The following is a 13,601-nucleotide window of genomic DNA, read 5'->3' as shown; positions in this document are numbered from 1 at the left end:
GTAATAAAAGGGGCATGAATGCTTTGAAGCCCTAAGTGCACTTGTCAGTTTCTTTGAAGGCAATAGTAATTGTCATGTTCACTATCTCACAAATCAAATCCTCTACACATGTTCCTTCTCCACAGAGTCTACCCGGCTTCCCTCTTATATTACTGATGCCTTGATCCGACTATACAGGGGAACAAAGTTACAAAGTCCTCCTACCTCAGTGTCTGTGTGCCGACGCTGCGTCAATCACACACATCTGAAGTTGGTCAAGTCCTACTGTCCCCAACATCCCTGTCTCGTCATGTTGTTTCCTGGAAGTCGTCGGCAAACAATTCCTCTTACGCCCTCTCCTTCTCCCCCAAAACCGAAAAAAGCCAGACTACCTTCAGAGGAAGGTGTGTGATAGATGAGCTCATAGTACCCTCCTCTTTCCTGTTATTGAGCCCAAAAATGTTCTCTCTCTCTGTGTGTGTGTGTGTCTGTGTGTGAGAGAGAGACAGAGAGCAACGAATTATAACACAGTTAAATAACTTTGTCCTTGGAAAACTTTGACTTGGCATAACTGTCATTTCTTCCATACACTGTAAGCCGTTTTTATTTAATCAGTAACTTACAATATTAATCAACAGTATGATACTGAATACAGTAGAATGCACAGTAAAATACTGTTCATTTGTTTTACAGCAAACTAAGATCCTTCTGTAATTTCAACAGTAAAATACTGTAGAATGCACAGTAAAATAACTATAGTGCATTTTGGGAAAAAGTTGTCAGTGGGGAAAGAGTCTCTTGCTCATTAATGTTGAGATGTGTCTGTTACTTGAACTCTGTGAAACATTTATTTGGGCTAGAATCTGAGGTGCAGTTAACTACTGAACTTATCATCTGCAGCAGAGGTAACATTTCCTGTGGCGGTCCTCATGAGAGCCAGTTTCATCATAGCTCTTGATGGTTTTTGTGACTGCACTTGAAGAAGCTTTAAAAGTTCTTGAAAATGTCCAGATTGACTGACCTTCATGTCTTAAACCTCTTGCATCTAGACGTTCCGCTAGCGGAACGCCTCGCCAAATATCCAATGGAAGAACGTGGCGCGAAATACGAAAACCTCAAAAATGCAATAATTTAAATTTTTCAAACATATGACTATTTTACACCATTTTAAAGACAAGACTCTCGTTAATGTAATCACATTGTTCGATTTCAAAAAAGGCTTTACAGCGAAAGCAAAACATTAGATGATGTTAGGAGAGTACACAGCCAAAAATAATCACACAGTCATTTTCAAAGCAAGCATGTGTCACATAAACCCAAAACACAGCTAAATGAAGCACTAACCTTTGATGATCTTCATCAGATGACACTCCTAGGACATTATGTTATACAATACATGCATGTTTTGTTCAATCAAGTTCATATTTATATCCAAAAATTGCTTTTTACATTAGTAATGTGATGTTCAGAACATGCATTCCCACCCAAAACTTCCGGTGAATTTACTAAATTACTCATCATAAACGTTGACAAAATACATAACAATTATTTTACGAATTACAGATACAGAACTCCTTTATGCAATCGCTATGTCAGATTTTACATTTTGCAATATTCTGAGTACATAGCTTTGCCATCACGGCTAGCTATTTTGACACCCGCCAACTTCGGGGCACACTAAACTCAGAATTACTATTAGAAAAATTGTATTACCTTTGCTGATCTTCGTCAGAATGCACTCCCAGGACTGGTACTTCCACAAGAAATGTTGTTTTTGTTCCAAATAATCCATAGTTATGTCCAAATACCTCCGTTTTGTTCGTGCGTTCAGGTCACTATCCTGAACGCACGAGCGCATATCGAGACAAAAAAATTCAAAATGTTCCTTTACCGTACTTAGAAGCATGTCAAACGCTGTTTAAAATCAATTTTTATGGTATTCTTCTCGTAAAATAGCAATAATATTCCAACTGGACAATAGTGTATTCATTCAAATAGGAAAAGAAAAAACAGCATGGTCGCGGGACAGCGCATCTCCAATCTCTTTGTCACCAGGCAGACCACTGACAAACTGGGCTAGTATACTCTGCCCAGAGACAGGAGACGCCTCAATCCGCTTTCTGAAGGCTTTAGAGAGCCAATGGAAGCCTTAGAAAGTGCTTCGTAACAGCTCAGATACTGTAGTTTCGATAGAGAACCAAAAGAAGAACTACAATTTCACAGACAGGCCACTTCCTACTTGGAATCTTCTCAGGTTTTTGCCTGCCATATGAGTTCTGTTATACTCACAGACACCATTCAAACAGTTTTAGAAACTTCAGAGTGTTTTCTATCCAAATCTACTAATAATTTGCATATTCTCATTTCTGGGCAAGAGTAGTAACCAGTTTAAATCGGGTACGTTTTTTTCATCCGGCCGTGAAAATACTATCCCCTATCCCAAACAGGTTAAAGTAATGATGGACTGTCGTTTCTCTTTGCTTAATTGACATGTTCTTGCCATAATATGGACGTGGTCTTTTACCAAATAGGGCTATCTTCTATTTACCAGCCCTACCTTGTCACAACACCACTGATTGGCTCAAACGCATTAAGAAGGAAAGAAATTCTACAAATACATTTTTAACAAGGCACACCTGTTAAATGAAATGCAATCCAGGTGACTACCTCATGAAGCTGGTTGAGAGAGTGCCAAGAGTGTGCAAAGCTGTCATCAAGGCAAAGGGTGGCTACTTTGAAGAATCTCAAATATATTTTGATTTGTTTAACAATCTTTTGGTTACTACATTCCATATGTGCTATTTCATAGTTTTGATGTCTTCACTATTATTCTACAATGTAGAAAATAGTAAAAATAAAGAAAAACCCTTGAATGAGTAGGTGTGTCCAAACGTTTAACTGGTACTGTATATCATAAAACAAATTGTTGTAATTACAATTATTTTGAAAACCAATGCGTACCTAACTACAACAACATTTTCAGTAACAGTTACAGAAACCTTTTAGTTTCTCTGATTTATCAACCTTGAAGGAACTGACTGTAAATTTCTAAGGACAACCTCAATACTGTTTACCCCTTAACAAGCTCTGCCACTTAAACATCCCCTCAATTTCTATGGGGGCTGTGACTAAGGGTTTCCCAAAGTTGGTCCTGGTCCCAAAAGAATCCCACCTTGTCTAGCGTATTTTGTTATGTCTGCATTTGGAGTTTACCAAATTTCATAGCACCTGGTTTATGACTGTGATGTCTCAACTAGCTATCTTCAGATGAATGCACTTACTGTAAGTCGCTGTGGATAAGCGCATCTGCTAAATAACAAACATTTACATTATTTGGCGTGTGTATATATGTGTGCGCCCATGTGTGTGGACCTTTGTTTCAGTGTGTGTGTGTGTGTGTGTGTGTGTGTGTGTGTGTGTGTGTGTGTGTGTGTGTGTGTGTGTGTGTGTGTGTGTGTGTGTGTGTGTCATATAAAGGTTAATTTTCCATAACATGATGGGGCTCCTTAGGCTACCCTTTCCCCATTTGAATAGCTAAGTTAGTGCCGCCAGAGTTCTCCCCCCTTGAAGTTAGTTCAAACCCCATGTTAAATGACTTCCTAGTTCCTGGGCAATATCTTTGATTTGTGTTGAAAACCAGGTGACTCGCCCCCCGGGCAAGCCTTTAATAAAGTAATATCCTGAATACTATTCTCATCCTGTGGGCCCTCGTCTTCACGTCTCTATCTTAGTCTGCAAGCGTTATTATTAACATGCTGATCATATTGGTCCACCCAATTATTTTTTTAAAGACCAAATGCTATCATCTTAAATAATCCACCTGTCTTTTACTACTGGTATGCTTTCCTACACACTTCTCAGTATTTGTTATTCAGATTTACCTTATTCAGTCTCATAACAAGCTCTGCAGGTGTGGCTACCTTGCGTGCTCTGAATACATTTACAGTGCCTTGCAAAAGTATTCATCCCCCTTGGCGTTTTTCCAATTTTGTTACATTACAACCTGTAATTTCAATGGATTTTTATTTGGATTTCATGAAATGGACATACACAAAATAGTCCAAATTGGTGAAGTGAAATTAAAAAAATAACTTGTTTTAAAAAGTTCTAAAAAATTCAAAATGTAAAATTAGTGCGTGTACGTGTATATGTATTCACCCACTTTGCTATGAAGCCCCTAAATGAGATCTGGTGCAACCAATTACCTTCAGAAGTAACATAATTAGTTAAATAAAGTCCACCAGTGTGCAATCTAAGTGTCACATGTTCTCAGTATATATACACCTGTTCTGAAAGGCCCCAGAGTCTGCAACACCACTAAGCAAGGGGCACCACCAAGCAAGCGGCACCATGAAGACCAAGGAGCTCTCAAAACAGGTCAGGGACACATTTGTGGAGAAGTACAGATCAGGGTTGGGTTATAAAAAATATCAGAAACTTTGAATATCCCACGGAGCACCATTAAATCCATTATAAAAAAATGGAAAGAATATGGCACCACAACAAACCTGCCAAGAGAGGGCCGCCCACCAAAACTCACGGACCAGTCAAGGAGGGCATTAATCAGAGAGGCAACAAAGAGACAAAGATAACCCTGAAGGAGCTGCAAAGCCCCACAGTGGAGATTGGAGTATCTGTCCATAGGACCACTTTAAGCCATACACTCCACAGAGCTGGTCATTACAGAAGAGTGGGCAGAAAAAAGCCATTGCTTATAGAAAAAATAAGCAAACACGTTTGGTGTTCACCAAAAGGCATGTGGGAGACTCCTCAAACATATGGAAGAAGGTACTCTGGTCAGATGAGACTAAAATATAGCTTTTTGACCATGTCTGGTGCAAACCCAACACCTCTCATCACCTCTAGAACACCATCCCCAGTGAAGCATGGTGGTGGCAGTATCATGCTGTTGGGATGTTTTTCATTGGCATAGACTGGGAAAACTGGTCACAATGGAATGATGGATGACACTAAATACAGGGAAATTCTTGAGGGAAACCTGTTTCAGTCTTCCAGAGATTTGAGACTGGGACGGAGGTTCACCTTCCAGCAGGACAATGACCCTAGCATACTGCTAAAGCAACACTCGAGTGGTTTAAGGGGAAACATTTAAATGTCTGGGAATGGCCTAGTCAAAGCCCAGACCTCAATCCAATTGAGAATCTGTGGTATGACTTAAATATTGATGGGATACCAGTGGAATCCATCCAACTTGAAGGAGCTGGAGCAGTTTTGCCTTGAAGAATGGACAAAAATCCCAGTGGCTAGATGTGCCAAGCTTATAGAGACATACCTCAAGAGACTTGCAGCTGTAATTGCTGCAAAAGGTGGCTCTACAAAGTATTGACTTTGGGGGGGTGAATAGTTATGCACACTAAATTTTTGTTGTTGTTGTCTTATTTCATGTTTGTTTCACAATAAAAAATATTTTGCATCTTCAAAGGGGTAGGCATGTTGTGTAAATCAATTGACACAAACCCCCAAAAAGCCATTTTAATTCTAGGTTGTAAGGCAACAAAATAGGGAGAATGCCAAGGGGGGTGAATAGTTTCGCAAGCCACTGTAATTAAATCACTGGCCAACAGAATTTCTCGTGAATAGGGTTTCAGAATTTTCATAGAATAGGGTTTTCAGTATCTTAATAACCCTATAAGTCTGGAGATTCCAGCAAAAATTGACTTTTCATTTATAGAGTGCATTTGGAAAGTACTCAGACCCTTTTACTTTTTCCACATTTTGTTACGTTACAGCCTTATTCTAAAATGGATTAAATAGTTTTTTCCCCTCACCAATCTACACACAATACGCCATAATGACAAAGGAAAAACTGCTTTTTAGAAAATCTAGCAAATTAAAAAAAATAACGGAAATATCACATTTACATACGTTTTCAGAGCCTTTACTCGGTACTTTGTTGAAGCACCCTTTGCAGTGATTAGAGCCTTGATTATTCTTGGGTATGACGCTACAAGTTTGGCACAAATGTATTTGGGGAGTTTCTTCCATTTTTCTCTGCAGATCCTCTCAAACTCTGTCAGGTTGGATGAGGAGCGTCACTGCACATCTATTTTCAGGTCTCTCCAGAGATGTTTGATCGGGTTCAAGTCCGGGCTCTGGCTGAGTCACTCAAGGAAATTCAGACTTGTCCCAAAGCCACTCCTGTGTTGTCTTCGCTGTGTGCTTAGGGTCGATGTCCTGTTGGAAGGTGAACCTTCGCCCTAGTCTGACGTCCTGAGCTCTATGGAGCAGATTTTCATCAAGGATCTCTCTGTACTTTGCTCTGTTCATCATTCCCTCGATCCTGACTAGTCTCCCAGTCCCTGCTGCTGAAAAACATCTCTTTAGCATGATGCTGCCATCACCATGCTTCACCGTAAGGATGGCGCCAGGATTCCTCCAGGCGTGACTTTTGGCATTCAGGCCAAAGAGTTGAATCTTGGTTTCATCAGACCAGAGAATTATTTTTTCTCCTTTAGGTGCCTTTTGGCAAACTCCAAGCGGGTTGTTATTTGCCTTTTATTAAGGAATGTCTTCCATCTGGCCCCTCTACCATAAAGGCCTGATTGGTGGACTGCTGCAGAGATGTTTGTCCTTCGGGAAAGTTCTCCCATCTCCACAGAGGAACTCTGGAGCTATGTCAGAGTGACAATCTGGTTCTTGGTCACCTCCCTGACCAATGCCCTTCTTCCATGAATGATTGCTCAGATTTCCCGTGTTTGTAGCTCAAACCATTCAAACCATTCAGACGCCACATAAATGTTTGTCTAAAAGACCCTCCCCCAGCCCTCTTCGGGATCCGTCCTTGTCTCAAAAACACCGCTCTGGCTCAGCCCCCATTAATCAATGGTGCAACCCAGAAGTATGTAGTTCAAACCCACAATGTTTAAAAGGGGTTAGATGAGTCCCAGTGTTAGAGTAGGACTCATTGGGTTAAGCCATCCCTTTAAATAACATGTACCCTTTAGTTAAGATTTTGTCAACAGACTAGAATATATTGAGAGGACGGGTTCAGAATATTAGGGATCAGTGAATGAAATATATTTAAATATATGCATATTCATCTCTGTTTCAGCACCAATTGGTAGATTTTAAAATACTCTGATTTTACAGATTATTTAGGTTTAGGAAAGTAGTCATGAATCATAAAAAACAAGTTTGGAGAACCTTTACGCATGAAAGAAAGAGAAACAGTGTTGTGATTATTTCAGAAAAATGCTACATTCAGTTTTTTTTATTTAATTAGGCAAGTCAGTTAAGACCAAATTCTTATTTACAATGACGGCCTACACCGGCCAAACCCAGATGACGCTGGGCCAATTGTGCGCCGCCCTATGGGACTCCCAATCACAGCCGGTTGGGATACAGCCTGGATTCGAACCACGGTGTCTGTAGTGAAGCCTCTAGCACTGAGATGCAGTGCTTTAGACCCCTGCACCACTCGGGAGCCCAAAGCCTGAGCTGTTGTTCAACCAATGGTAATGTTGGAAAATGTGTGTACATAGAATTACAATAGGGCGAATAGTACACTATACACAATAGTAGACTATACACTTGTCTATTGCCTGCACTAACCATGGAACTGTGTGATGACACAGCCAAGTAATGAACCATGCGTCGGGTTCAAACTGTTATGGCTTGGTCTGTGCTCGGCTCCATAACAATTTAATTAGCCTACTTGTTACTAATCATCCTCATCAATAATAAAATGTATTTCCTCAAATGGTATTGATATGAGATCTAAAAGTGTGATGGACAACAAACTGAGGAGTGCTGCTAATGGAAAAAGAATGGTTTCCACCTTATACAAGCTTGTTCTCCTCTCCTCCACTAACAACATCTCTACTCAGTTACATTGGGAACAGGATTTGTCTCACCGCACTAACGTGGGATGCATTATGGAAAAACATGACAGCAATGTCCAATTGTGTAAGATATAAAATTAATCAAATGAAGATCTTACATAGGGCTTATATTATACCACACAGGTTGAAAAAAAGGGATCAAAGCCTTTCAGATTTGTCTTGGCGTGGCTGTGGTGAGGTTGGTACACTAATGAGTATGTTCTGGAAATTTCCAGCTGTCAAAAGATTTTGGACTGAGGTAGTTGATATGTTGTCTGGAATTTTGAATCCATATATCCCAATATGTCCTGTAGTGTGCTTGCTAGGAAGTAGGGTGGACAATATCCAACCTAGAACCATGCAACACATAATTGCACTGGCCTTCCTATCAGTCAAACGAACAGTACATATGAATCGGAAAGAGTGTAAACCGCAGTGCTTCAGCATGGACATTTGACTACTGCCAGGTCACACAGGATGCCTGGCTTGCTGTGGTGGGGCTTGCTGGGTATCCTGTGTTTCCTGGTTGGACCCAGGCTACCTACCCTCGACCTCCCCCATCTACTGTTTATTGTCATGTTTGGATGTTTGTTGTCACTATGTTGTTGTTTTTGTTCTTTGTAAATGGAAAATAAAGTATAAATAAAAAATAAAATAAAAATAATGATCCTCAGCAACAACCACACAGCCGTGACAGCGTTTACAGAGGAAGTAAACTAAGCAATTTAATTAACTGGAATGATAATGTAGGCTATACCAACTGAAGGGAACAGTAAATTGGCAGTTGAATATGTGTGGTTATTAGGGCTACTGACGGTCGACACTCATAGTGGCTAATATATAACATGATAGAAATAGAAAAGAGAAAGTAGGGGTATGTTATAATTTAGACATTCGAGAGTGCCCTTGCAAGTTAAAAGGGTGGCAGGTACCCTAGTGATTAAGAGCATTGGGCTAGTAATTGAAAGGTTGCTGGTTTGAATCTTTGAACTGGCAAGGTGGAAAAATCTGCTGTTCTGTCCTTGAGCAAGGCAATTAACACCCCAACAACTGCTTCCAGGGTACTGATTTAAGCAACCCCTGCAGTGCAACTGACTAGGTATCCCCTTTCCCTAAAAGTCTATACAATTTAAATTATGGAGAATGGTGTTATATCAACAAAACCAAAAAAATTGCAAATGCTTTTTCCACTTGGAACCGGTAGGTACCCTAGACTAGGGTTTCCCAAACTCGGTTTTGGTTTTTTCCCTAGCACTACACAGCTGATTCAAATAACCAACTCATCATCAAGCTTTGATGATTTGAATCAGCTGAATCAGACTGAATTTTGGAAACCCTGCGCTAGACCTTATTCAAGGGTTTCCTCACAAGTAAAATTTGTGGAGTTATTAAAAAATGTAATCAAGGTCAGAATACGGCGCAATTGTAGACTCACCTTAATTTATTTGATCTCCACCTCGAAAGAAATGCGAGTGAATAGCATGCTATTCTCATGCTTAATTTAAGTTTAAGGTCAGAATACACAGTGGGAAAAGTGTGTAAAAAGGGAATTACGTTCCATTTACACTCGGTTAATTCGGGTCTTGAATCGTCCCCCAAGTCTTTACATTGGATTGTAATAGTTTGTATACAGTTAAGTTTATGGCATCTGATTAAATTTGCATCGACTGTATGGATTTATTCAGCCAGCCAGTATTAATTTGTACTGTTTATATTATGGGTAACCAGAAATGTAGTCTTTACAAACCCTGTAATACTTCTTGGCCTTAAAGCAGCAATCTGCAGATGCTACATCATTTGTTGGACAATCATATATAACCATTGATTCTTGAAAAATATAAGCAGAGTTCAACTGTCATATCCCATCAGAATCCAAAATATAAGCTTGTTTTTTTCTCCAATGTTTGTCAACAACGTAAATGTAAACATATACAGTAAAGCCTCAAAACATGGTTAAAACTATTTGATATCATGGACGGTCAGTCCTTGCATCCGTACTGTAGCTCTGTTTATACATTTCTCCAACCCCATCCCTCAGCTTTTTATCAAAACATTGGTGGGGATAACTTTTTCTCATTGTTTCAACTGTGGATTTCCCCTTTTAAATATAGATTGTATTCATCAGCATTGGGTATATATATGTATGTTATGGGATGGGGTATTGTGCTTTGAGTCATTTCCATGACTAGGGCAAGTGTGATCAATCCTCAGTCAAAAGTGATATCCCCATTGCAGTATACAAAAGCAAGACCACAATCATGCAGCTGATATCATGGCCAGTGTATGTAGATACAGTATGTCCTCATCATGTCATATCTGATCACCACACCCTTAGGCCCCATACACACTGCTCCTGGTAACAACATGGAAGTATTTTCATTGGTTCTAGCCGGCTTAATCTGGGGGTGTGTCGGCACAAGGAGTGAACTATTTGTATGGGCTCATTTGAATAGCTAGGATTACTCTGAGAACCTAAGTTGTTGTGGTCAGGTTTTTCAAACCTCCACTAACCCACATACAGTATACTCCCTATATATCCCTCTTGTATGGCTGTACTGTATTTTTGGTATATGACTATATGTTAGTGCCTTGGAATAGCCTGAATATTATTTGAGATAAACCATTTTTAGAAGTAGGTTTCGAGGTCTTGAGGCCACACTGCACATCAAAAAAACACATCACTACTAAGTCTTTAAATGAATACATAACTTTATTTAAATAAATGCTTTATCATAACAAAAAAGACAAAGGTTAAAAGAGTACATAAATTACAAGTTGAATAAATATTACACAGTGATATTCACTTTAATAATTTGAGATTTTTTGTCTTTTTTATATTTGTTTCATGAAGAGTTCCAAATGCTGACCATTTCTTGTAACTATCCTCCGGCACCAATGGGTCTTTTTTCACAAGCCAGTTAACACTGCATGTTATTAAGATAACCAATTGATTTTGTCTCGTTTCATCCATAAAAACGTTATGCATTCAGAAAAAAAAGCTGTAGTTACTATTGTAGTATGAACTGTATGAGTCTATAACCAGGTCGGAGACTAGGAATCTGAAGAAGACACTTTAAAATTCAACCTCTCCAACACCTCAATCTAATGCCATACCACAAAGAAAATGTATTGAGAATTTGCACAATTCGCAGCTTGGTTGAAATGTGTCAATTTGTTGATTAGACCTCAAATTATTCAATGCCCTTATCCATATTTTCTTTGAACCAGGATAGCCTTGGCAAATCTTAATTTTGAAAATGCCCAGTTAGACTGCATCATTATGGCTGGCCAAGTACTTCAATAGGCTTCTGATGGACTGCTCTTAAAATGGAAGGTGAACATTGAAGTTGGAGAGAGAGTCACATCTAAACATCTGCCGCTAGCTGCGTTCCTGTTCCTCAGATTCCCAGGTCTCCTTGTGTCTGTTCCTAACTGTATCTACTGTCATGCGATTGGTGACCCCTCTGGGATGGGGTGGTGTGTGGCTAGGCCCTGAACACGACCCCTGTCCATGGTGCTCTGTCTCTTGCTTTCGCTCTCTCACTCTGTCATTCTTTCTCTCTCACTCTCTGTGTGCTAGAGTCCATGAGAACAGTTAGATCAAAGTGGGACAGTTGTGTGGTTGCTAATGTATGGTACTGTGTGTTATTATCCCCTTTTCCTTATTGGACATCGGTGATGGTCCCAGGCATGGGCCACATAAGCCCCTGTCAACGATTACCCAGAAGGCCTTGCAGAGGCCTGATTCTGAATCACAGTAAATGTTTAGCTTGTTCTGTTTTTATACACAAGCAACACTATTACAGGACATTGTATGTCGGTATTAATATTGTAGTTGTTTTAAGTTCTATACAGTAAGTGCAAGCTGCTTTCTTTCAAAGTGGACTGGGGTGGAGGTGGGGAAGGGTGCCAAGCTGCATTGTGTATAGGAGGACCTAGTGATTTGAGATTTGCCACAGGGGCTGAATAGTTCACCTCCATGTAAGAAGGCATTTTGGATGTGAAGGGTATCAGGGTATAGTGACTTTTTTCCCACTAATTCTGTCTCATAGTAAATGAGGGTATAAAGCTATAGGCCTGAACGTATTGACCCCATTGTTAGTGTTACAGCATCTCGTTGCTATTATGAGCCATGAAAAACAAGAGTATCCTATCCATCACATCTGTATGTCCAAACGGATAATATTACGTAATGGTTGGTTCACAGACTCAACTGAGGCTGGAGTAAAAGCTCTTTCATTTGTTGTCTGCTGATGGCCTTTCCCCCTGCCTCCCACTCCCTGGCTAGAGTAACTATGACCACTTACGCTGTGGAATAGGATCTGATGGCTAGTAATGCCTTCTACATCTCTTCTCTGACTACTGGGAGAGAGAAGCAGCAGCAGTTTGCTAGTGCTAACTCGGTCACATCACTTGGCTTATATTTTCTGGCAATCGAATACATTGGCAGTCAACTTTGAAAGCAATGTTGTAGCTTATCAGTGCGTTTGAAAATAAGAGACAGAAGCGGTATTCTGGTCTGCCTTGCCCACAGAGAGGGATTAGCAACGGATTCATATGTGATTGTGACACGATTACAAGGGCTATGTCACATCCTATAGAGTTACCTTTTGTCTGTACTAGACCAAAAACTACTAATCTGGGTCCTCTCAGCATGAGCAGGGTTTCTGTCCCTTAGACAGCTACCACGTTGCATTTGCGTCACTATTCAAATGTGGATTTGCATGTAGGAAGGCACTGCGACTTGCACACAGACGGACATAAACTCTTTCAACTGACCCTGTAGGTAGTGTTCAAGGATGCCCCCTTCAGCGGAAGGTAAATTGCTCACCATTTCCAATGCAAGTAATGTTGTGTTGTGTTGAAAAACAAGTTGTCGAGAAGGAGGGAACAATTTTGGGGTGCGACATGCAAGCAAAGGGGGAAGGATATAGATAGGGTATAGCTTTTTTTTGACTGTCTCATATTCAAATAAGGATGATGTCATGGAACTATTCAAATTGTTTACAGGCTAAAATACACACGTCCTTTTCCAAGCACCAGTACATTGTAGTTGTTTGTTTAAAAAAAGAACATTCATTAATCTATAGGTAAAAGTAATACACCAAGGTTACACCGCAGCAGTGTTAGGGGACCACTTGGTTAAGGAACATGGCTCAAAAGTGGGCGGTTGTTACTTCACTGAAGGCAAAGAAAACAGTACAAACAAAACCATACAAGACTACACCCTCGAGCAACTGAGACACAAAGAGTAAACATCTAGCCTCACTGGTGAATGCAAGTCTACAACATGCTTTTTCCCCCTCGTTCTCCCAATTTTTGTCCAGACTTTAGCAATAAAATGCATTACTGCTGTTAGTTATTGGGGGACTGCATGATTGTTCAGCCACATTCAATATTCTTTAAGTCCAGGTAGTTGGACCAATGGAGTCTTGCTGAGCACAGCTCTGATCAGATGAGAGAATGGGCACTTTGTGGCAGTATTCCCTTCACCAGTAGGGGCAGTGTTCTCCATTAAGTTCTGTGTTACCCTGTATGGCAGTGTCTGTTAACAATAGGCACAGTTGGCATATCAGGCTAGCTACAGAGTCAAAGAGTCACTTACATAGGTTCGTCTGTAATGAGCTGCTTATTATGTCAAACACTCCATTTTCCCAGATACATAGGTTTCATAGGCTAGTGGGAGAAATCCATCCTCAAGACAACTTCAAGCACCAGCAATAATGCTTGTTATGTTGTTGTTGTGACAAGACGAAAAGAGAAAGAAAAATGACATTCTTG

General features: G+C 40.1%; 1 protein-coding gene across 1 annotated transcript in view; it reads left to right on the top strand.

Moving 5' to 3' along the window:
* igfbp-2b2 (insulin-like growth factor binding protein 2 paralog B2) overlaps window positions 1-13,601 on the top strand; it is a 113,688-nt gene that overhangs the window by 36,702 nt on the left and 63,385 nt on the right. The gene's annotated exons all lie outside the window — the stretch shown is intronic.

The sequence above is a fragment of the Salmo salar genome, chromosome ssa21, assembly GCF_905237065.1.
Source record: "Salmo salar chromosome ssa21, Ssal_v3.1, whole genome shotgun sequence".
NCBI classification, from domain to species: Eukaryota; Metazoa; Chordata; class Actinopteri; order Salmoniformes; family Salmonidae; genus Salmo; species Salmo salar.
Note: the sequence above shows the minus strand (reverse complement) of the source record. Positions and strands in the feature narration are given on the sequence as shown.